Source organism: Sarcophilus harrisii, chromosome 2 (assembly GCF_902635505.1).
Source record: "Sarcophilus harrisii chromosome 2, mSarHar1.11, whole genome shotgun sequence".
Lineage (NCBI taxonomy): Eukaryota > Metazoa > Chordata > Mammalia > Dasyuromorphia > Dasyuridae > Sarcophilus > Sarcophilus harrisii.
Window position 1 is genome coordinate 131,650,673 of NC_045427.1, and position 22,972 is coordinate 131,673,644.

Here is a 22,972-nt window from a genome sequence, read left to right on the forward strand (position 1 = left end):
GGCAATCATCTATCTCCATTTGACAAATAAACCAAATGTTCACAGATGAAAACAACTTTCTGTGTTCTTTTGGTCTCCTTTTTTTCAAAAGTTAATTTTCTTTGAATAAATTTATGACACGTGTATCTTAATTTAGTGTTGATTTCATTTTGTGGGGCACTTCTCATATTTAGTTGTCAATTGCCTATTTAAGTAATTCAGGTTGAAGTTGTTTCAGTTGAATGATAAATCTTTTTTTACTTATTCCTTCTCCTTGCTTTCTAATTTTAATCTTATTTCTGACATGTTGATGAACTGTCCACAGACATCTGATTCAGGAATAATCTTCACATTAGAAAGAAGTCAATTTGTTAAAATTTAATCTTTTGGACATTTTGTGATACTTTTTGATGTTTATCTTGAACCACATTTAACAATTGTTTTCTTGAAGAAAGTGTTCAGAAAATAAAAGCTTAAGGTTTCTGGGTAGTCTCTAAATCACATATCTTTCTCATTTTTTTTCCTTTGCTATTTTTTCCAAATATTTTTATCCATTTTTATCTTTTTCCAGTTTTGTATTGAATTCTCCAAGTACCAGATTATATGTTGATTGAATTTGGAAGATTTCTTTCTTTTCACTGATCCTATTCATATATTAAGATTGATATAATTCACATCCCCCAGTAATTTGTCCATTCACTGGTAACTGGGCTAGAACCTCTCATTTATAGTACCAATAGATAACTTAAAGCTCATAAATGGTTTATAAATGGTACCCTCTATCTCATTTTTCTCCTCTTAGTGATTATTTCTATAGAATCAGAGCAGGGTTCCATAGATCTGAGGGTCATTTTATATTTTTCTCTTTTTATGGGTTCATATAATACACTTAAAAATCATAATATTTTGGGGCCATTGAAGCCCTGGTATTTTAAGACATACCATGAAGGCAAGATACTTTTCTTTGGGCCTCAGTCTCTTAATCTTTAAAATAAGTTGGTTGGTCTAGATTACTTATAAAATCTCTCTTGGTTCTATAATTTGAGGAGTATATGAAATAGGTATATATTTGTTGTCCAGAAATGAGATAATAATGTTCCTTTATCATTTCTATCATCATTGTGATGAAACATTGAGTGTTTAGCATCTGTCAACCATGATGCTAAATAGAGGGAATGAAAGGATTCACAAAACATGACCTGTCCCTTCAAGGATCTGACATTCTATCTGAAGAATCAGGACAGTCATTTTAAATCAAATCACTGAGTATTTGATACCTACTATGTGCAAGTCTTTACTACTTACCTAAATGATAAATCAAAATAGAAGGGATTATATTTTGAATGTTAAATGAGCTATTGATAAAGTAAATATTCTAACATTTTAGAACAAGGAAAAGTCTCAGAGAGTTGGAGAGATAGGGAAGGCCCCTTCAAGGAGGAGTTAGTGTCTGGACTGATAAGTAGGAAATAAATAAATGAAAAGAGATAACAAGCTATCTCTACTGATTCACTGTCAATGCAGCATATAACTGATTTGTTTTTTAATAATCAATTTAAAACTCACTTATTAAGCATCTATTATACTCAGTCAGACACTCACTGGGGATATAAAGAAAAAAACAGTACCTGACTTCAAAGAGCATGTATTCTAATGGAGGAGATAAAATGTGAATAACATACAGGATCTATATAGATTAAATGGCAAGTAATCTTAGAGGGGAAGCAACTAGCATCTTGGGGGATCAAGAAGGGCCTGTTTCAGAAGGTAAGATCTGAACTTAAAGGAAGCCAGAAAAACTAAGAGGCACAGATGAGTGGGAAAAGAATTGCAGGCATTGAGAACACACGATCTAAAGACATGGAGATGGGAAATTTAGTGCTATATGAGTGTGGAACAGCAAAAAGACCAGAGTAGTTAGATCACAGAATGCAGAGAGAGCAGTAAAGTATAATAGACTAGAGAGAAATAAAAGACTAGAGGTTACAAACAGTTACACATGCTAAATGAGAGTTTTATATTTGATTCTAGAGGTAACAAGAACTACTGAAGTTAACTAAATAGAAAGATGTCATACTCATGCCTGTTTTTTAGGAGAATCATTTTGGCAGTTCTATGGAGGATGCACTGGAGTAACAAGAGGCGTGAGGTAGGAGACCAATTGGAAGGCTATTGCATTATTCTTGCAGAGAGCTGATGAAAGCCCAAACTAGTATAATAATCATGTAAGTGGAGAGAAGGGAGCTTATAGAAAAGATGCTGTAAAGTTAGATACTACAAGTTTTGACAGCAGAATAGATATATGGGATTAGTGAAAGGGGGAAGTTGACAATGACCACCCATGATGGAGCTAAATAAATATAAGCATACTCTCTCACCTTATCCCATCCTTGAGTTCAGGAATGTGTGGGAGGTTATATAGAATCAGGTTGGGAGGAAGGCACATTTTAGACTCAGAACTGAGTAATCTCCAACCTCATTCATAAAAAATATGCCCATGGCTCCATTCAGACTGGTGTTTACCATGTTCTTCTCCTCCAAACTTTCTACTGTTATCATGCTGACTCTTTGCTTTTCCCCTTGACTGGAATAAAACCCCTCCTTACCTTCAAGATCTAGCTTAAGTTTCATTCTTCTCCAAAGCCTAATCCACCATAATCCCACAAAATTCTCTTTCCCCAAAATTCCAGGAAGACATAATTTATTATTCACAGTTTGGCATCTGATTATATAATCAATGATTCATTATTCACTGTAGTAATTTGGTGTTATTGTTGCTAGACTTTTTCTTAGACTATTTTAGTGTTAGAGATAATGGGATCTTAAAGTTCCCATCTGAAGTCCAGTGGTGGAAATCCTAGCGTCTCAGCAGGCATGTGTGTGTGTGTGTGTCTAAATCAATATAAATGGATAAAGCAACAGGTCTGGAATTAGGAAGATCTGAATTCAAATCTCTCTTTAGACACTTGCTAACTATGTGACCTGAACAAATTATTTAAATTGGATTTGCTCAGTTCATCATCTGTAAAATGGGGACACACTGGAGAAAGAAAATGATAAATTACTCCAATATCTTTGCCAAGAAAACCCCATGAGGGTCAGATAGAATCAGACCTAAATAAAACCCAACTGAACAACAAAAAGTAGAGCATATATAATATGAATAAAATGTAGGGCCTGAAGTCAGAAATATTTATATTTCCAGATTATTTCAAATCTGGCCTCAGAGACAAAAAGCTGTGTGACCCTGGGTATTTCATTTAATATTCTTTGTCTCAGTCCATCATATATAAAATGAGTTAGAAAAGGAAATGGCAAAGTACTCCAGTATCTTTGCCAAAAAAACCTAAAAAATGATCAAGAAAAGACAGACACAATTGAAAAATCACCCAATAACAGCAGCAACAGCAGCAGCAGTTACTTAAAACCATTTTTTTTGTCTTAGATTATATGTAAGAACTATTGTGGGGAAATAGGTTTCCCTTGGACATTGCAGCAATGCTTGTAAGGCAGTTACAGAAAACTCAGCAAAACTGCACTACTGTGGAAAACAAATCTCATAGAGTCCAATAGACATGGAAGTAACATTTTATAAGATTCAAGGCAAAATGAGCTTTTGGTCAAAAATCTTAGGTTTCAAAAAATTTGAAATCTAAGATAACAAGACTAGGTTTCTAATTTCAAAAGAAGAGTGCTTGCTCCATTATTTGTATAATGCTCAGTGTTTCAGTTTTTTCCTCTAATTAATTCATTTTTAATACACATTGCTTTATGAAACATGTTGGGAGAGAAAAATCAGAGCAAAGGGGAAAAACAATGGAAGAAATTAAAAAAAAAAACTAAAAAACAAAAAAAGAAGTGAACATGGCATGTGTTGATTTACAGTCTCCATAATGCTTTTTCTGGATGCAGATGGCACTTTTTTGTCCAAAGTCTATTGGAATTGCTTTGGATCACTGAACCACTGAGAAGAATGAAATCTTTCAAGCTGATCATTACACATTCTTGCTATTATTGTGTACAATGTTTTCCTGGTTCTACTTGTTTTGCTTAGCATCAGTTTGTGTAAATGCTTCCAGGCTTTTATACAATCAGCTTGTTCATCATTTTTTTAAAAAACAATTATACTATATATATGTATATATATATATATATATAAAATTATGAACAAGCTGATTTTATACACACACACACACACACACATACACACAAACACACAAATATACCACATATATACTATATACCACATCTTACTCAGCCATTCCCAATTGATGGGCATCTACTCAATTTCTAATTCTTTGCTATCACCAAAAAAAAGTTGCTACAAACATTTTTGCACATGTGAATCCTTTTTCCTTCTTTATGATTTCTTTGAGATACAGACTCAATAATGGCACTGTTGGGTCAAAAACTATGCACAATTTTATAGTTGTTTGAGCTATTTGGCTCTGCAGAACCAAATTACTCTCCAAAATGTTTAGATCATTTCACAACTCGACTAACAATGCATTAGTGTCCCAGTTTTCTCACATCACCTCCAACATTTATAATTTATTTCCTGTAATTTTAGCCAATTTGAGAGGTGTGAGGTGATACCTCAGAGTTGTTTCAATTTGTATTTCTCTAATCAATAGTGATTTAGAGCATTTTTTCATATAACTATAGATTGCTTTAATTTCATCATCTGAAAATTGTATGTTCATATCCTTTGACCATTTATCAATTGGGAAATGACTTTTATTCTTATAAATTTGACACAATTCTTTATATTTTTTATAAATGAGACTTTATCAGAAACACTGACTGTACGGATTTTTTCTCCAGCTTTGTACTTCCCTTTTAATCTTATTTCTCTTGGTTTTGTTTGCACAAAATTTTTTAAATTTAATGTAATCAAAGTTTTCCACTTTGCCCTTTGTAATGTTCTCTAGTTCTTCTTTAGTCATGAATTCCTCTCTTCCCCAAAAATCTGATAGATCTGATAGATAAATTATCCCTTGCTCTCCTATTTTGTTTATGATATCATGCTTTATGCCCAGATTATGTAACCATTTTGAGTTTATATTGGTCTGGATTTGCAGTGTTCAGTTTTTAATGTGAATTTCTACTTTTAATTTTACTAAAGGAACTCTACAAATCCTAGATCAAAGAAACAGGGCTAAACAACAGTGGGTATAAAAGAGACAACAAGGTTTTAGTGGACTACAAACCAAAATGAGCCAACAGTGTGTCATGGCAGCCTTCAAAGCAGAAGTTATCTCAGATTCCATTAAGACCAGAATATGAAGGAAGTTCTAAGTCTGCTGCATTCTGCCCTGCTCATAGGATTGTATGTTCAATTCTTGATACCATCATTAAGAAGGATGTTGATAAATTGGAGTATAGCCAAAAGAGAGTAATCAAGATGATGAGGGAATTTAAATACCCATGATATAAAGATCACTTGAAGGAATTAAAAATGTTTACCTTAGAGAAGGGAAGATCTAGAAGATACATAATAAAAATATCTAAGTATCTGATATTATGTTAAGTGGACAAGAGACTAGTCTTAGTATGTTCTTTCCAAACTCCTCCACTTTTTTTTCTCAGACATTTGGGGTTAAGTGACTTGCCCAGGGTCACATACCTAGGAATTGTTAAGTGTCTGGGGCCAGATTTGAACTCAGGTCCTGTGACTTCAGGGATGGTGCTGTATTCACTGCACCACCTAGCTGCCCCTAAACCCCTCCACCCCTAAGTAAATTGTACTGATATAATTGAATGCTCATTTTAGACTACCCATCACTTAAAATACTGTTCTGAACTAAGCATTCAATATACTTTTATCCCAGGACTTTCTCCATGGAAAGATTTTCTTCCTGTTTCCTTTCTTCTAAATCATAGCAAAGTTACTGAGAAGTGTTATATAGCAGAGCTGAATCTGATTTTTGCCTACCTGTCATCTTCCTTCCTCCATTTCAGGAGTTTAGAATTCACTTTGGTCCTTTCAGGAAGAATTTACAGACTTATTTTCTCAATGACCATACAGGATGTATAAATCATAACCTAGAACCTAATTTATTGGGCTGATATGGACTGGGTCTCATTTTGAGGGCTTCTTAACTATTTCTCATCAGTATTTACTTTAGGAATTTTAGAATTTGAACTGTTTTGTTTTTACTCATGATCTCCCTTAGGAATATCAGAATATAGCTCATTTCTAGGCCTCTCCTAATATTGATAAAAGAGTCCTTAGTTCTCATGCAATGATTAAGCTAATACTTATAATAAAGCAGCCTTTATTTCATCTCACAGAAACTATGGGAAGAACCTACAAAGAACCCAAAGGAATCAGTAAATGATCAAGACTCTGCTTTTCCTCCCATTAACTTTTGTACATCTAGAAAAATAGGTGTAGGAATCAAAGATGCTTCTACACAATCTCCAGCTGTAGCCCTCTTTGTAGCTAAGGAGTTGAAGCTGAATTCCCTGGAGGGCTTTGGATATAGACAAGATTCATCTCCTAGAGACCTGAACCTGCTCTCTTTATAGATTCCTTGTGTCAGCTTTTGTATCTGGTTCCACTCTAATTTTCTCTCTTTTTGGTCCTTGCTCTCAGCTCAGGTTCCTCATTCTTCCACAAGGAGAGAGCTTCAAAGGCAGAATAATAGCTGAATCGTTTAACTTCAACAAGTTGAATCAGGGTCTTTCCCCACAGGTTTAGGAGTATATCTTTTTAATTCTAATTTATAATTTATAATGATCTTAGTGACCCATGAGAACTGAGCAGTGACAGATTGGGCCAACTTCTAAAATATATGGAATAAGTAAGCTGCCTCCATCACGTTATTTGGGGGCTGAGGAAAGTCTCTTGTCAAGACTGATTGGCTTTCAGAGTCTAGAATTCCCAATACTAGAAGGCTCATGAAGGATATTCTGCAAAGTTCCCATATTTTGTTTTATTTTAAAAATTCATTTATTTAAAAATGAAATACAAAATAGAAAAAGGAAAAAAAAGTTGCCATGTGGGCAGCAGAACATGAGAAGATTCAAAATATAAAAATAAATTTCTATTTCAAGTTAGCCTACTATAATAATATACATCATATATATTATATGCAATAAACATAATATAATGCATAACAAATACTACACATTGTGTTCAGAACTTTTCTTTGTTTCCTTATATAGGTTTTCTTTTGTTCTCTGTGGTACAGTTTTTAACTTTATTCTTTTTCCCCTTCCTTCCTCCCTAGCTTCCCCAAGAAGGCCACAATTAAGTTCAGATCAATCTATCTTATATCTAGTACACACACACACACACACACACACACACATACATATGCATATATATATATATATAAACAGCTATAATCATATATATATATACATGTACAATCAGATATATCTATGTAAATCTGTATTATGTTTGTTTCTCCTCTGTTTCTCTGAAAGTGGATAACATCATCATCCTTTATAAAAGTCCAGGTATTTCCATATTTTAATTAATTCACCAATTATCATTTACTACAACACAGCAATATTCCAACCTGATACTGTTTAGTTATTTTAAATAATCTCAAATAATATTGATTAATATGGCTTACATATGGCATAATTTCTCTATTTTTCTCTTTTGATTAAATCTATTTTAATTTTAACTTTGAGTTTAAAGATTTCTACTCCTGTTTTTTTCTTTATAAATTATACTCCTGGTCATTATTGTTTATGTTTGTGATCACAGTAATAACAGGCCCTTTTTGGACTACTCTACAACAGCTTCACATTTCTGACATACTTCCATCTTTAGTTCCTAGACCTATCCTTCTAGAGACAAAACTTAATGGAAGGAAAAGAATAAGGTTATTGTTAAAGATTGTGGTTATATTTCTTATTTCCTGTTCTTGCTGACTGCTCTGCATTACTTCCACCTGCAACCTTGCTTTGCAAACTTAATCTAGCACCCTTCCAATGATCTTTTCCTTATCCTCTTCGCTAACCCTTTCCCTCTTTATCCCATTCTGTTAAATTACACACTTTATCCCATTATTTCTACAAATGTTCTATACCTCACCCTTTATCCTATTCCTTCCTCCCTCTCTTTTCTTTTTAAATTTAGAAGACTTTTATAACCTTCTAGATATAAATGTTTCCATATATCTAGATAGATCTATCTTTCTGATAAAGAAAGGTTCTAGAACTACCAGTCCTTCTCCCCCATGTAATTCCTTTGTCTCAGTTCTTCCTCTTGTACCTAATTTGTATAATATACATACTTATTTTTTTACCTTTTCCTATATATTTTGCTTTTAAGAATTATATCATACTCAGCTCCACCCTAATCTTTCTTTCAAACTACCCAATTATGAATGATAATCTTAAACATATGATTTACATTTTCACACATAAAACATAAAACATTTGTCCTTATTGAGTTCCTTATAAGTAATTTTTGATATTTACCTTGTATTTTTTTTGGATCTTACATGTCAAATTTTCTATTACATTCAGATCTTTTTGTAACAAAATCCTGAAAGTCTGGAAATTCATTGAATATCCATTTTCCCGTTAAGTTCCCTATTTTCATTTGGCTAAGGAGGTGTTGAAAAGCTATGTGGTATAGTAAATAAAGAGCTGGTCTTTGAGCCAGGAAGATTTGGGCTCTCTAATATATACTGGCTCTATACCTCTGAGTGAGTCACTAACACTTCACCAAACACATATTTAAGACTAGAAATGGTTGACAGTTTATTAATGAGGACATTTAATAACATATTTTATACTATAGGTATGTTCTACATCACCCCATTTCCAAAGAAAGAATGTAATTCAATCTCCAATTGATAAATGGTCAAAGGATATGAACAGACAATTTTCAGATGATGAAATTGAAACTATTACCACTCATATGAAAGAGTGTTCCAAATTACTCTTGATCCGAGAAATGCAAATTAAGACAACTCTGAGATACCACTACACACCTCAGATTGGCTAAGATGAAAGGAAAAAATAATGATGAATGTTGGAGGGGATGCAGGAAAACTGGGACACTGATGCATTGTTGGTGGAGTTGTGAACGAATCCAACCATTCTGGAGAGCAATCTGGAATTATGCCCAAAAAGTTATCAAACTGTGCATACCCTTTGATCCAGCAGTGTTTCTACTGGGCTTATACCCCAAGGAGATACTAAAGAAGGGGAAGGGACCTGTATGTGCCAAAATGTTTGTGGCAGCCCTGTTTGTAGTTACTAGAAACTGGAAAATGAATGGATGCCAATCAATTGGAGAATGGTTGGGTAAATTGTGGTATATGAATGTTATGGAATATTATTGTTCTGTAAGAAATGACCAGTAGGATGAATACAGAGAAGCTTGGAGAGACTTCTTACATGAACTGATGCTAAGTGAAATGAGCAGAACCAGGAGATCATTATATACTTCAGCAACGATACTGTATGAAGATGTATTCTGATGGAAGTGGATTTCTTTGACAAAGAGAAGATCTAACTCAGTTTCAATTGATAAATGATGGACAGAAGCAGCTACACCCAAAGAAAGGACACTGGGAAATGAATGTAAACTGTTTGCATTTTTGTTTTTCTTCCTGAGTTATTTCTACCTTCTGAATCCAATTTTCCTTGTGCAACAAGAGAACTGTTCGGTTCTGCACACATATATTGTATCTAGGATATACTGCAACATATTTAACATATATAGGACTGCTTGCCATCTAGGGGAGGGAGTGGAGGGAGAGAGGGGAAAAATCGGAACAGAAGTGAGTGCAAGGGATAATCTTATAAAAAATTACCCTGACATGGGTTCTGTCAATAAAAAGTTATAATAATAATAATAAAAAGAAATAGAAAGATAAATCATGTGGAATAAAGTAAACACACAAAAAAAAAGAAAAAAAAGAAAGAATGGCATTACTCAGGGGCAGTGCATCAACATAATACATTGGTTTATCTGGTAACCTTTTGCTACTTTGACCATTACAAAATGGTGCTAGGAAGGAATGGAAGTTGGATAAAACAATATAGTCTATACACAGGATTTGGGGGATAAAATATCCAAGGTTTGAATACCACTTTGCAGCTTACTAGATCTGTAACCTTTGGCAATTCATGTAATTTCTCTGAGTCTCAGTTTTTCATCTGAAAAATAGGGATAACGGGGAGTACAGTTATCCCTACCACATAGCAACTTTCCCCATCTAGGTTTCTGTATATCCTGGGTCAGCATAAGAAATTAAATGGGAATTTTAGTGGTTGCAGAACTCATAGACTACAAAGACCAATAGACTAAGTGGTGCCTAAGATCAAATATTAATGCATTTCATAATAAGGTATTGTAAATGCCCCATAAAGGAAAAATAAAAAAACAGACCTTCTCTGGGATGAAGGGAGGGTCAGAAAATTTTTAATGGAATTTCCAGATTGTAGGGGCACTGCACACTTAATTCCCATGATGTTGAAGGGATAAGTGTATAAGATTTTAAATTTATGCTCATCTACTTGATAGCATTAAAACTATACAGTCCTATTAAAATAATTAATTATTTAATATAAATATATATGTTATGTATAAGTAATTTAATATATATATCATAAATAAATATATAGAATAAAATTAATTTATTATTACTGGCTACAAAGAAAAGTTTGGAGTTCTGGGATGATCTTAAAGGGGCATCCAGGCAGAAATATCTCAGGAATATGAAACTGGTATGGAATAGTAGAAAAAGAAAGAAGTATCCCAATGTAAGTGTCTTGAGGGTGAAATTGTTTTGTTTTGGTCTTTGAATCCTCAGTGCTAATATATTGTCTTACACATAGTAATTATTTATAGTTGTTGATTGAATTTTTTAAAATGGCAAATTTTACCTAATTTTCAAGTTTGTCTTACTCCTCTTCCCCTCTATTGTAAAAACTTTTTCTTGCCTCTTTTAGTGAGATAATTTACTCAATTCTACATCTCTTCTAGTACATTTCTCTCTCACCCCATAATTTTACTTTTTTAAAATATCATCCTTCATATTTAAGTCACACTTATGTCTTCTGTACCCCTTATAATTGCCCCAATAATGAAAGTTATTATGAGTTATAAGTATCATCTTCCCATGTAACCAGTCTCTTATCATTTCCTTTATTAAGTCCCTTATTACTTCCTTTCCCTGTTTATCTTTTTAATGCTTCTCTTGAGTCTTATTTTTGAAAGTGAAATTTTCTATTCATCTCTCATCTTTCATCAAGAGTTCTTGAAAATCTTCTATTTCATTAAATATCCATTTCTTCCCTTAAAGGATTATACTCAGTTTTGCTGGGAAGGTGATTCTTGGTTTTAATCCTAGCTCCTTTGCCCTCTGGAATATTATATTTCAAGTTATTAGATCATTTATTGTAGAAGCTGATAAATCATGTTATCCTGCCTGTTATCCACTATTTTTTGTTATCCTGTTGTGTCATCCACAACACTTGAACTATTTCTTTCTGGCTGCTTGTAATATTTTCTCCTTCATCTGAGAACTCTGGAAAGTGGCTATAATATTTCTGGGAGATTTCATTTTGGGTTACTTTTTAGAAGGTGATTAGAGGATTCTTTCAATTTCTTTTTAAGTTTCTGATTCTAGAATATCAGAAAGTTTTTCTTGATAATTTCTTGAAAGATGATGTCTAGGATATTTTTTGGATCATGGCTTTCAGATGATCCAATGATTTTAAAATTATCTTTCCTGGATCTATTTTCTAGGTTGGTTGTATTTTCAATGAGATATTTCACATTGTTTTCTATTTTTCCATTCTTTTGGTTTTGTTTTATTGTTTCTTGACTTTTCAAAAAGTCACCAGCTTCCATTTGCTCAGTTCTAATTTTTAAGGAATTATTTTCTTCAGTGAGCTTTTGTACCTCTTTTACAATTTGGCCTAATCTGTTTTTAAGGTTTTTAAAAATTATTTTCTCCAGTATTTTTATGTGTCTCCTTTCCCAAGCTGTTGACATATGTGTGTGTGTGTGTGTGTGATTTTCTTTCAGAACTCTTATCTTTTTTTTTTTAACTCAACTTACTTGATTTTTATCTCTACATCTCTTACTTGATTTTCAAACTCCTTTTTGAGCTCTTCCATGGCCTGAGTCTAATTCATATTTTTCTTGAAGGCTTTGAATCTAGGAGCTTTGATTTGGCTATCTTCTTCTGAGTATGCGTTTTGATCTTTCTTATCACAGTAACTTTTTTATGGTCAGAATTTTTTCCTGTTGTATGCTCATTTTCCTAGCCTATTTCTTGACTTTTAACTCTTCATTTTTTTATTTTTAATACATGTTGCTTTATGAATCATTTTGGGAGAGAAAAATCAGAGCAAAAGGGAAAAACCATGGGAGAGATGAAAAGACAGGGGAAAAAAAGTGAACATAGCATGTGTTGATCTACATTCAATCTCTTTAGATCTTTTTCTGCAAGAAGATGGCATTTTCTTTCCAATTGTTTTGAGTTTGCTTTGGGTTACTGAACCATTGAGAAGAACCAACTCTTTCATAATTGATTACTGCACATTCTTGCTGTTATTGTATACAATAACAAGGTATACAATGTAATGCAATAACAATTGTATACAATAACAATGTATTCCTAGTTCTGCTTGTTTCACTCAGCATCACTTTGTGTAAAGCTTTCCAGGATTTTCTGAAATCAGCTTGTTCATCATTTTTTATGAAACAATATTTCATTACGTTCATGTACCACAGCTTGTTAAGCCATTCCCCAATTGATGATCATCTACTCCTTTTCCAGTTCTTTGCTACCACAAATATTTTGCCACATGTGGATTCTTCTCCCTCCTGTATGATTTCCTTGGGATTATTATTGGGTCAAAGGGTTTAACTCTTTGTTAAAGTAGGGCTCTTCTTCCAGGGTGGAGGATTCACTGTCTCAAGTTTTAGGGTTTTAGTGCAGCTGTTTTCAGAGATATTTCTAATTCTTCCAAGGTGGTATAATTTAAAGAGAGATGTTTGCCACTCTTCTGGGCTGTGGTCTGTCCTGTGAATGATCACAAGTACTCTTTTCTGCCCTGGAATTGTAAGGAGGATCCTTGCTCCTCTCTAACTGCAAGGTCTGATGTGCTAGTGCTTCTCCTTGTCCTGAGACTGTCACCTAGGGGGCCCAGTGAGTATGGGCAAAGAACAGAGTCCTGCCTTAGTGAAAGCAAAGAGAAACTTATAATCTCCTTTTGACCAGTTGTTAGAGCTCTTTATAGTCTGTGGGCTGAGAACTCTGGAAGCAGCCACTGCCACTGATGACTCAGTGACTCCCAAGATCTGGTTTGCTGGGGCTGTGCTGGAGCAGTCTGCACTGGATTGTACTCCACTTTCGTCTAGGTGCAGCAGACCTTTCCTGATGATCTTCTAAGTTGCTTTTGGTTAGAAAATTATTTCACTTTGTCCTTTTATGGGCTCTGCTGCTCCAGAAATTGTTTTATGGCATTATTTAAAGGTGTTTGGAGGGGTTTAGGGAAAGAGCTCAGGTAAGTTACTTCCTTTAATCCACCTTGAGAGGTGCCCCCATCTTGATTCTAACTAAAATGCATTGACTCATATATTTTAATTAATATTTTCTTCATTAAATTTGGGGAATTATACAAATTTCATCCAGAAATCTGATAGGAAATGCAAATATAACAAAAAAATTTATTTCATCAGGTCCAATTGGGTTTAAAATAAAAATATAACAGTGGTTGTCAGAATGATTGTTTTATGAGTGTTAGTAGATAAAGGTAATCACATTTAAGAATTGCTTTGGCTATTACCGTCAAGTGGAGAATTAAAAAAAATGAATGACTGTCATGCAGAAGCTCTTTTATTCTAGGGTCACAAGAAAAGCAAAACAAAATAACATTTACAAATAGTGTAATTTTTTGTACTATGTTTGAATGAAAATCAAGTGAATACTTAACTAAAAATTTGAATAACTTTTAAAACCTGCTATTATCAAATCAGAATAAGTCAATCAAAAAGAACTCCTTAAACCATTATTACATGTCAGGTTGTACACCTTATCTGGGACCTCCCACTCTGAAACCCTCAATGGTTATGCACTAAGGATTCTCCCAGCCAAAAATCTCAAGTGATGGTGGTTCCTTGGAGTGGTGATGATGTATGTTGCATGTAGTTTGTTTCTTATATTGTCTTTATTGTTATGATAATCACTGTTTGTTGATTGTATATTACTTTTATGTTTTTTTCCTCTTGTGTTTTGTTTGAATCAAAGTTCTGAGCAATAATAAACTTGTATTCAACCATTTTAAGTCTGCACCTATTGAATGAAAATTCTAAACCTAGATTAACCTCATATAGGCACTAGGTTAAACATATAAAATGAAAGAGTCATTGCCCTCAAGGAGTTAACAATCAATCTATAAGATAACATATACAAAGAAAAAATATAAAGCACACATAAAAAATACATGTCACTAGGTAATTTGGGAAAAGACAGTGCTCATAGTGAGAAGAATAGGAAAGGTCTCAGGCAAGGAAGAGTAATATCAGTGGAGTCCTGAAACAAGTTGGGTATTCTAAGAAGTGAAAGTGAGGAGGTATTCCATGTATGGAAGACATGGAGAGGAGAAATGGAATGTCCCATGCAATCAATAATAAGAATATAACTTTGGTTGAACTTTTGAGTGCATGAAGAGAAGGAAGATATAATAAGGCTGGAAAGATAGGATGAGTTCAGTCTGTAAAAGGCTTTAAAATAATCATTTAGGTTAATATCATAGTAACATTATTTTATTTTTGCTTTATGCTGAACTTAAATACCCTCCAAAACAGCATTTCATACATATGGAAGAATACACAAAGAGAATTCTACATGAAACTATAAATCTCCACTTTGTCCTACTTGCTAAAAAAAAGTTACATAATAAAGTCTATATGTTTCTTTCAAAACTGTTTTGTCTGTTCCTTTTTCAATGACCTTTTTAAAAAAAATTATAATTGCTTACATTCTTTCAGTTTCCCCTGCAATAATAACTGATAGATTAAAGCAAAACAAAACAAAAACTTGTAGCAAATAACATGTGTCCAGGTCCAATATTATGTTTCTTTCTGCAACTCATGTCTGTCACCTGTCAGGAAGTGGGTAATATGCTTCATCATAGGTCATCTTGATTTAAGTGTGATCATTGCACTTATCAGATTTCTCAAATCTTTTAGAGTTGTTTAAAGTTGTGTAAAGTGTTATCTTGTTTTGCCCGTTTCACCGTTTCAGTTCATTCTACACAGAATACTCTGAAACCATTTTTTCATTATTTCTTTTGGCATAACAATATTCTAATATATTCATATTCCATATTTTGTTCAACTAATCTGCAATTATTCTAGAGGTGATCTGAGGCAACTTTCTAGAATCTATTCCTTGGAGTGGTTTCTCAGTACCAATGAAAATCTAAGTATTATCTTCTATCTACTAGCTGAGTCATTTTCTGTAGAACAGACAGGATAAAATGTACTTTGAAGGTGTTAACTGTATGCTCTTCCAATATTCATTTCCAAACATGATGTTACTGTTGGGCCTCAAGATTTGCAGTGCATGGTTTCAAAAACCTTAAAAGAAAATCATCTCTTGCTGAAGATTTCATGTTGAAAGAGTATCTGGCTGGTAGGCTCTATCTGTTTTTACATATCATCTCATTTTCTCATTCTTTATGTAGAACCATTGTTGTTCATCCTTCACATCATAGTCTGAATGTAACCCAGTAGCCTATGCTGCTGAAGAACCACATTAGAAATCTTAACATTGGAAATAAAGAATGGTCAGACAGGTAGGATAAAAACCAAGAGAAATCAGTGTCATGAAAACCTGGAGATGAGAGAGTATCCAGGAGGAAAGGGTGATTGGCAGTATTATAGGCTGCTAAGAAGTCCAGAAGGACCATAATTCTTTTTTTTGCACATGTGAAGTAACATATGGTTTAGTGGAAAGAGAGTATTGAATTTAACTGTATGAGTTTAAGATTTGAGTCTAGTTAGAGTTTGGAGGAAACCATAAAAGATAAAACTGACAATCTTGGTTATATAAATTAAATATTTTTGTCCAAATAAATAAAAGGTATGGGCTGACGAAAAGATTAGATTCTCAATATCTTCTCAGGACCTGATATCCTTTCACAAGGTGTAAGAGGTCAAAGCTATTTTCATAATAATAAGACATTACTTGACAATATACCAATAGCTAAAATCTACATAAACAAATGCTCTTTGGAGCTGTCCTTGATAAATTTTAAGAGGAGGAAATGGTTGTGTCATGGGAGCCACCTGAAAGTGGCTACTGGAGATCCAATCCAGACCTGAAGAATAGTTCTCTTCATGTGAGAGGATAACACAAGGAGACTGAGAGGCCATTGCTGTTCTCTGACTGAGAGGCCATTGAGTTGTCTAACCTCACTTCTCTTCCCTCTGCCTCCAATTTATTTCATTCTCAGTCTGCATCACCTGCTCAGCAAAGGCTGCCCTGCAACTCCTTCAGATGCTATGATCCACAGCTGTGGAGGCTTTCAGGGAATTGACCTGTCCCTTAACAATTCCCCTTTTTTTGTTTTTTGCTGTTATTTTCCTCAGCACAGGAGGCACAAGAGCCACTACAAAGTTGATCAAAGATAGAATGTCTTTCTTCCAATTCTTTTTAGCCCTTATATACCTTACATCATTACAGCATACCATTGCACTATCATCCTAGGTACTAAATATGTGAACTGGAGAACAATGATTTCATCAATTACACTGAGTTAACAACACCTTGTTGGAAGTACACTTCTCCCAAGTTCCTGCTCTTTACAGGAGGTGAGTCCCAAGATCAAAAGTTTTGAGAACCACTAACATACAGATAATCAACATAAACTTATAAAATTTTACAAATGGTAAAAGGATGTGAACAAATGGCCAAAATATAAAAATTTAATCTCATCCACATCCCAGTTTTATCACTTTTCATAATAATAACTGGCATTCATATTTTATTTTAAGTTTGCAAAATCCTTTATATATGTTGCCTCACTTGATACTAACACCAATGCTATTAAGCAGTTATCATAGGTAATATTATTATTCAATTATAGCCCATTTGGACTAAGTTCTAAAGTCTCTGGGAATAAATCTGAGTTAATCAGCTCTAGTTGTTTCTAGTTGTTAAATGGCTATTTAAGCAGCTGTTATTTTTTTCCCCATTTATAAAGAAAGGTGTTGTTTTCCCATAGGGCTGCAGGGAATTCTGTTTACCCATACCTACTTACAAACACTTCCCACACTTTCTGGCTCCCACCAAGTATGGCCTAGTAAATAGGCAGAGTAGGCAGATGTCCTCTGGGGAGACAGAGTGCCAGCACATTGTGAAATTTATCATTACACTCAAATGGATTTTTCCCTTTGTTTCTGGTTTCAACCCTTTGCTTAGGAGCTTAGATTATGAGAAATATGACATGTAAATAATTTTCACCTAGGACCTTTGGAACCTGCTCTCAAAGAATGTTTCTAGTCACACAGTTAAATGTCCTCTTCTCTGAGCCAAAAAAAAAATTTTGCTAAAACATTTGGATATAGATAAAAGCATCAGTAGGACCAGATCATTATTTTGGCAGACTGGAGAGTTATACCACCAAATAAATCACTGATAGCATACAGACTAAAATTGAAATATTTGCAGAAAATGCTATCCCTCTATCTTGCTCCCTCCTAAATTTCACAGATTTTGATGATGATGGGGTAGTATGGTGGCCTGGAGTACCTTCCAGCTGATGGGGCTATAACAGAGTCCTATCATGAAGTCTAATGACCAGGGAGAAACTTCTGAATTCCCCAGGAGGATAGGTGTTTGGAACAAGATAGATTGAAGGAGAGGGCCAGCCAGAGAATAGTTAGATTACAACTAACATATTTCCTCCAATTCAAATTCCCATCTATTTCTTGGTATAAAGGGGATAATCTGAAAACCTAGACTCTGCCTCTCCTCAGCTACCTCTTTGTGCTCTGGGTTTTTATTCTATTTCCATTACTGACATTACTTCTTCCTCTGGACTTTTCCAGAGAAATCAGCAGTTCACTTGGTTCTTTATCTACTTGGATACCATTTATGGGAGAACTTCAAGTTCTGGAAAGGTTTTGCTTATACCATAGATTTCACTTAATGCTTAGCTCACAGACCTAATTGGTCTGTGAAGGACAGTACAAATGGCAATAGACTTTTCTGTGAAAATAAATTTCTTCTGGATTTCCCTTAAAATGGTGACCCACCTGTTATTTGTTCAGTATAAACAATGGATAATCCTTCATCTCTTAGAGATAACCACATTTTCAGACAGCAAAATAACAACTATAGCATGTAAGGTAATTCCAGGTGATTCCAGGGACTGGTAGGTAGCATATACAATATGAATGTGTTGTACATCTATGTGACTTTTCCTTATGGAATTCCTTCAGTTTAGATGATGCCTCCTATGCAATATCTTTCTATAGTTCCCAGGTTTTAGTGTTTTCTTCATCTATGAAATTACCTTATAGTTGTTACTTTATATAGAATTTGAATTTAATTGTTAATATGTAGTCTTATCAGTGAAGAATAAATGTAGCCTTCTTGAGTTATGAATACTTTTGGTTTTATTGTTTAACTCAAAACTCGAGTATCATGCATAGAACACAGTATCATGCATATAGTATATAGTTTAAAAGTGCTTATAGTATTAAAGTGAATTATTTCTCCAACCACCATCCATTTTGTATGTCTTTATTTTTTTAGATATCTTTTATATTCAGCAAATTTGGGGTTTTGTTTTCCTATCAATTTTATCATTTTCTTTTAATCATATGTTTGATTCCTTTATATTTCAGGTTATATTAGGTCCATGTTTTTCTTCACTTATTTCTTTTGTATTAACTTTTACCCCATTCCCCTTTTAAATCAGCACTTTGTTTCTGTGATTAGTTTTTCTCATATTATTTTAATGTTTATCTATTATTTCCAAAAAAAATTCTCACTTATCTAATAAAGTTACTAAAATTGCTCTTCCTCTCTCTGTGTTTGTCTCTCTTCCTCTTCTCTCTTTCTCTTCCTCCCTCCCTCCCTCCCTTCCTCCCTCTCCCTCTCCTACTCCCTCTCTCTCTCTCTCTGTCCCTGTCTCTGTCTCCCTTTCTCTCTCCCTCCCCCACCTCTCTGTCTGTCTCTCTCTGTCTCTGTCTCTCTCTGTATCTGAATCTCTCTCTGCCTCTGTCTGTCTCTCTGCCTCTGTCTGTCTCTCTATCTGTTTTGTCTCTTTCTGTCTGTCTGCCTCTCTCCCTCTCTCTCCTTTTCTCTGTCTCTATTGCACAATATTCCAAAAGGCTGGAAAACTAGTTGGCCTGGGTTGTGAAGAACTTCAATAGCTAAACAAAAAATTTTATTTGATCTTAAAAGCAATAGGAAGCTATTGGAGTTATTCAGAAAGGAATATATAGAGCATGACTGTCAGAGTCAGTATATTTTTTACTAAGCAATTTGTCATATTAGTTTAAATTTTGGCATATGTAGCTTTTCCATTAAATAGAGATGAACTCTGTTTTCTTTCCAGTTTATAACACTTTTCATTCCCTTTCAGAAACTGGAAATCTTGATGTTCTTTGTTTTAATAGTGTGGTAGGTGCTTAAAGTATTTTCTTTTGAGATGTTCTATAGGTATCTGGCTAGACCTCAATTTTCTAATCTTTTTGCCAAATTTTTTTGAGGATTCAAGTGGTTGAATTGTACGACTTTCCTCAAGCCTTTAAATATATTTATTGGCTTTTTACAAACAATCTTTTTCAATTAAGTAAATGAAAATTCACACTGTTTGGAAAATTTCAGGATACCCTTGAGATAATTAAAGATGGAAGAGAATGTGGGAGTGGTTGGGAAATCTACACTTAAAGGACAAAGAAGATAGAACTGTGATGTGTCAGGATATAAGTGTCCCCTCTAAAAATGAACAGTTATATTTCCATATTCATGTTTGTCTTATTTAAAAATTCAGAACTTTAAAGGCTAAGAATTCTGGACTAGGTGACTCACAGGCTTGTTCTGCCAGACTTGGATGATTAAGAGAATCCAGGGTCTTGTTAATGAATGTGAAACAGCTCCTACTGCATTTGCCAAAAAACAATTGACACTGGTAATTAACAATAAAGGTGTGTGCACTGATTTGTGAAAGAGCCAGCAGGCTTAGCTGCTAAAATATACTTCAGAGGAGCCAGAGACATATCTAGCCATTTTGCAGCATGGAACAAGCATCATGAAAAACAATCATGAAAAAAATTATCTTTTAAAGACAATTTCAATTTGGATCTAGGGAGAAACTCTAGGAAACAAGGTCCTGTCAGAGAAAAGACTTTGGGAGAATCACTACAAGTAATTGGCATCACTTGGTTCTGCAAGTGGATACCTTAAGAATTCATAAGGTTGGGGCAGCTAGGTGGTGCAGTGGATACAATACCAGCCCTGAAGTCAGGAAGACATGAGTTCCAATCTGGTCTTAGACACTTAACACTTCCCAGCTGTGGGACCCTGGGCAAGTCACTTAAGCCCGATTGCCTCAGCAAAACTAAACTAAACTAAACTAAAATAATTCATGAAGTTCTTGTTAGGAAGGTTACTGTAGGAAGTTGAGATATCTTTGCCTGCAGTATGGCCAGAGTAGGGAAATAAAGCTCCACCTGATAGCAAGAATAATTATTTAAAATGAGAAGCTCTCTACAATGTAAGATCAATTGTTTTTATAATGTTGGAATTTAAGTCATATAAGTTCCCTCTAAGTTGGAGGAATGGTTCTAGATATGAAATTTCAGTGGCATTCTATATGGCTGCCACTATCATATTCTCTCCTTCCCTCCTCACTACTTATGATAACACCTACCACAAGAGTTGATATATTGTCATCACCTCTAACCTTTGCCATGTGTCCTACTTATAGGAGCTGATAGCTACCTCCTTTCAACTTCAACTACTCTTTCTGCTTTCTAGAAAATGTCTTGACCCATATTACATTTCTTTTGATAAGTCCTGGAATCATGTTGTACCTGAAAGAAACAAAATGAAAAAATCTAAGAATGTCAGACTCTTTTCAAACTGACCATGAAAGAGCTACAAGTGTATGATAATGATGAAATTTACATTTCATAGATTTTTCAGGTTTAAAGAGCATTTCCTCAAAATAACTTTGACAGGCAGGTAAAATTGGACCTACTGATGAACAAAACAGGTCAGTATCTGCTCTGGACCTCAGAAATGACTGCCTCTCTAAGACCACTATTTCGAGACAATCCTATTCATGTTTCACTTCATTCCCTACTCTGTGGCCATAGCTTTAGCAACCAATCATCATCTGGTCAATACTAGAGCCCTTGCTCCCAACGTTTTAACCTTTTTATCTTGGCAATTCCTTTCCTGGACCCTTGTATTAATTGGTGACTCACTCTCCTACACCACAATTTCAAGGAAACTTTGTTTTGCTTTCTACTCTTTGGCTCTCTTCTCTACAGCCTTAGGAACTATATTGCTGCCTTTAGAATATAAACTCTCCACTCCCACTGTAAATGATGATCCAATCATCTCCATTATTTCCATCTTTCTTTCTATTTGAGTATGTCAATCTATTCCCCTAGATGTCATTCACCATATTTGTAAATTTCTAGACCAAAGTATTTCTGGTCATCATCCTTCTATGTTTTTCAGATATTTTAAAATGTAAGCTCCTTAAGAGCAGAAACTATCTTCACTTTTATATTTGTTTCCATAGAAATTAGTATAGTGCTGGGCAGAGTTAGCACTTAATAATATTTAATAATGCTTTTTAAAATTCATTCATTGATCCCACAGTTAGTACACATCAGAGACAGGACACTCTAATTATTCTCTGCTGTTTCTAAGTTAAAGTATTATCACCATTTTTTATAAGTGAGAAAAATGAAAAGTGGAGACTGTTTTTGTCCATAGTTACACAACAAAAGATTTAGATGAAGAAAACACTAAAATCTGGGAATTGGAGAAAGATTTAGAGTCTGATGGCTAGGAAGCATTGGAACCAAAGCTTCTGATTATAGAATTTAGAACCAGAAAAGATCTTGAGATTGTCTGATTCAATCTTCATACTTGACAGATGAAGAAAATAAGACCCAGAAAAGTGACATGACATACTGAAGTCAGGTTTTAGCAAATAGCAAAACCAAGATGTTAACATCTATTCTCTGACTTCAAATCTAGTTCTTCTATCACAGTATCTGTCTGCTATGTTATATGTGACAATATACTTTACCTAACCTGAATTTATAGTGCCTTGTTAATCAAGTTATAGGAATATATTAACTTGTTGGTTATTGGACAGAAATCACAAATTGAAAATATTACTGTTTTCATTAATATTTGTCAATTGCTTAAACCTTATGATTCTAAATATCCTCTACTGTTTTTCCTATCCTTATCACTGGGGGATTGGAAGGAGACAAGAAAGGACTGAGAGTTTAAAGTACATTATTGAAAGCTTTTATGCTCAAAAAGGAAGTGATTAACTCATATCAGGAATGAAAGTCAACAGATGACAGAATTGAGGAGTATCTTAATAGTAATTAGCTACTAAAAGAGTAATAAGAAAACATTTAATATATTGGGCAAAGTTACTCTAGAATTTATGGAGAAATAGGAATAGGAATTTCATAGGAAGAAAAGGTAAATAGGGGCTGTAAGCTGCAGCAAAGGAATTAGAATACTGATGTAAATATTGATCTAGCAGGCTGGATATTTCTTGTTTTCCTTCTTAATTCAGTTAACTAATCTTAAGTGGTCCCTCACTGCCACAAGGCAATCGGTGTACTCTTTTAAAAAATTATCTTTATTGAATTCCCACAGCTGTCCCAACCCCTCTCTTCAGTTCTTGAGCTTCCTACAATTTTCCTTCTCACCACAGAGAACCTCACCTTAATAAGGAAAAATAGTACATTCATCACTTTCTTTATTTTATGACACTGCAT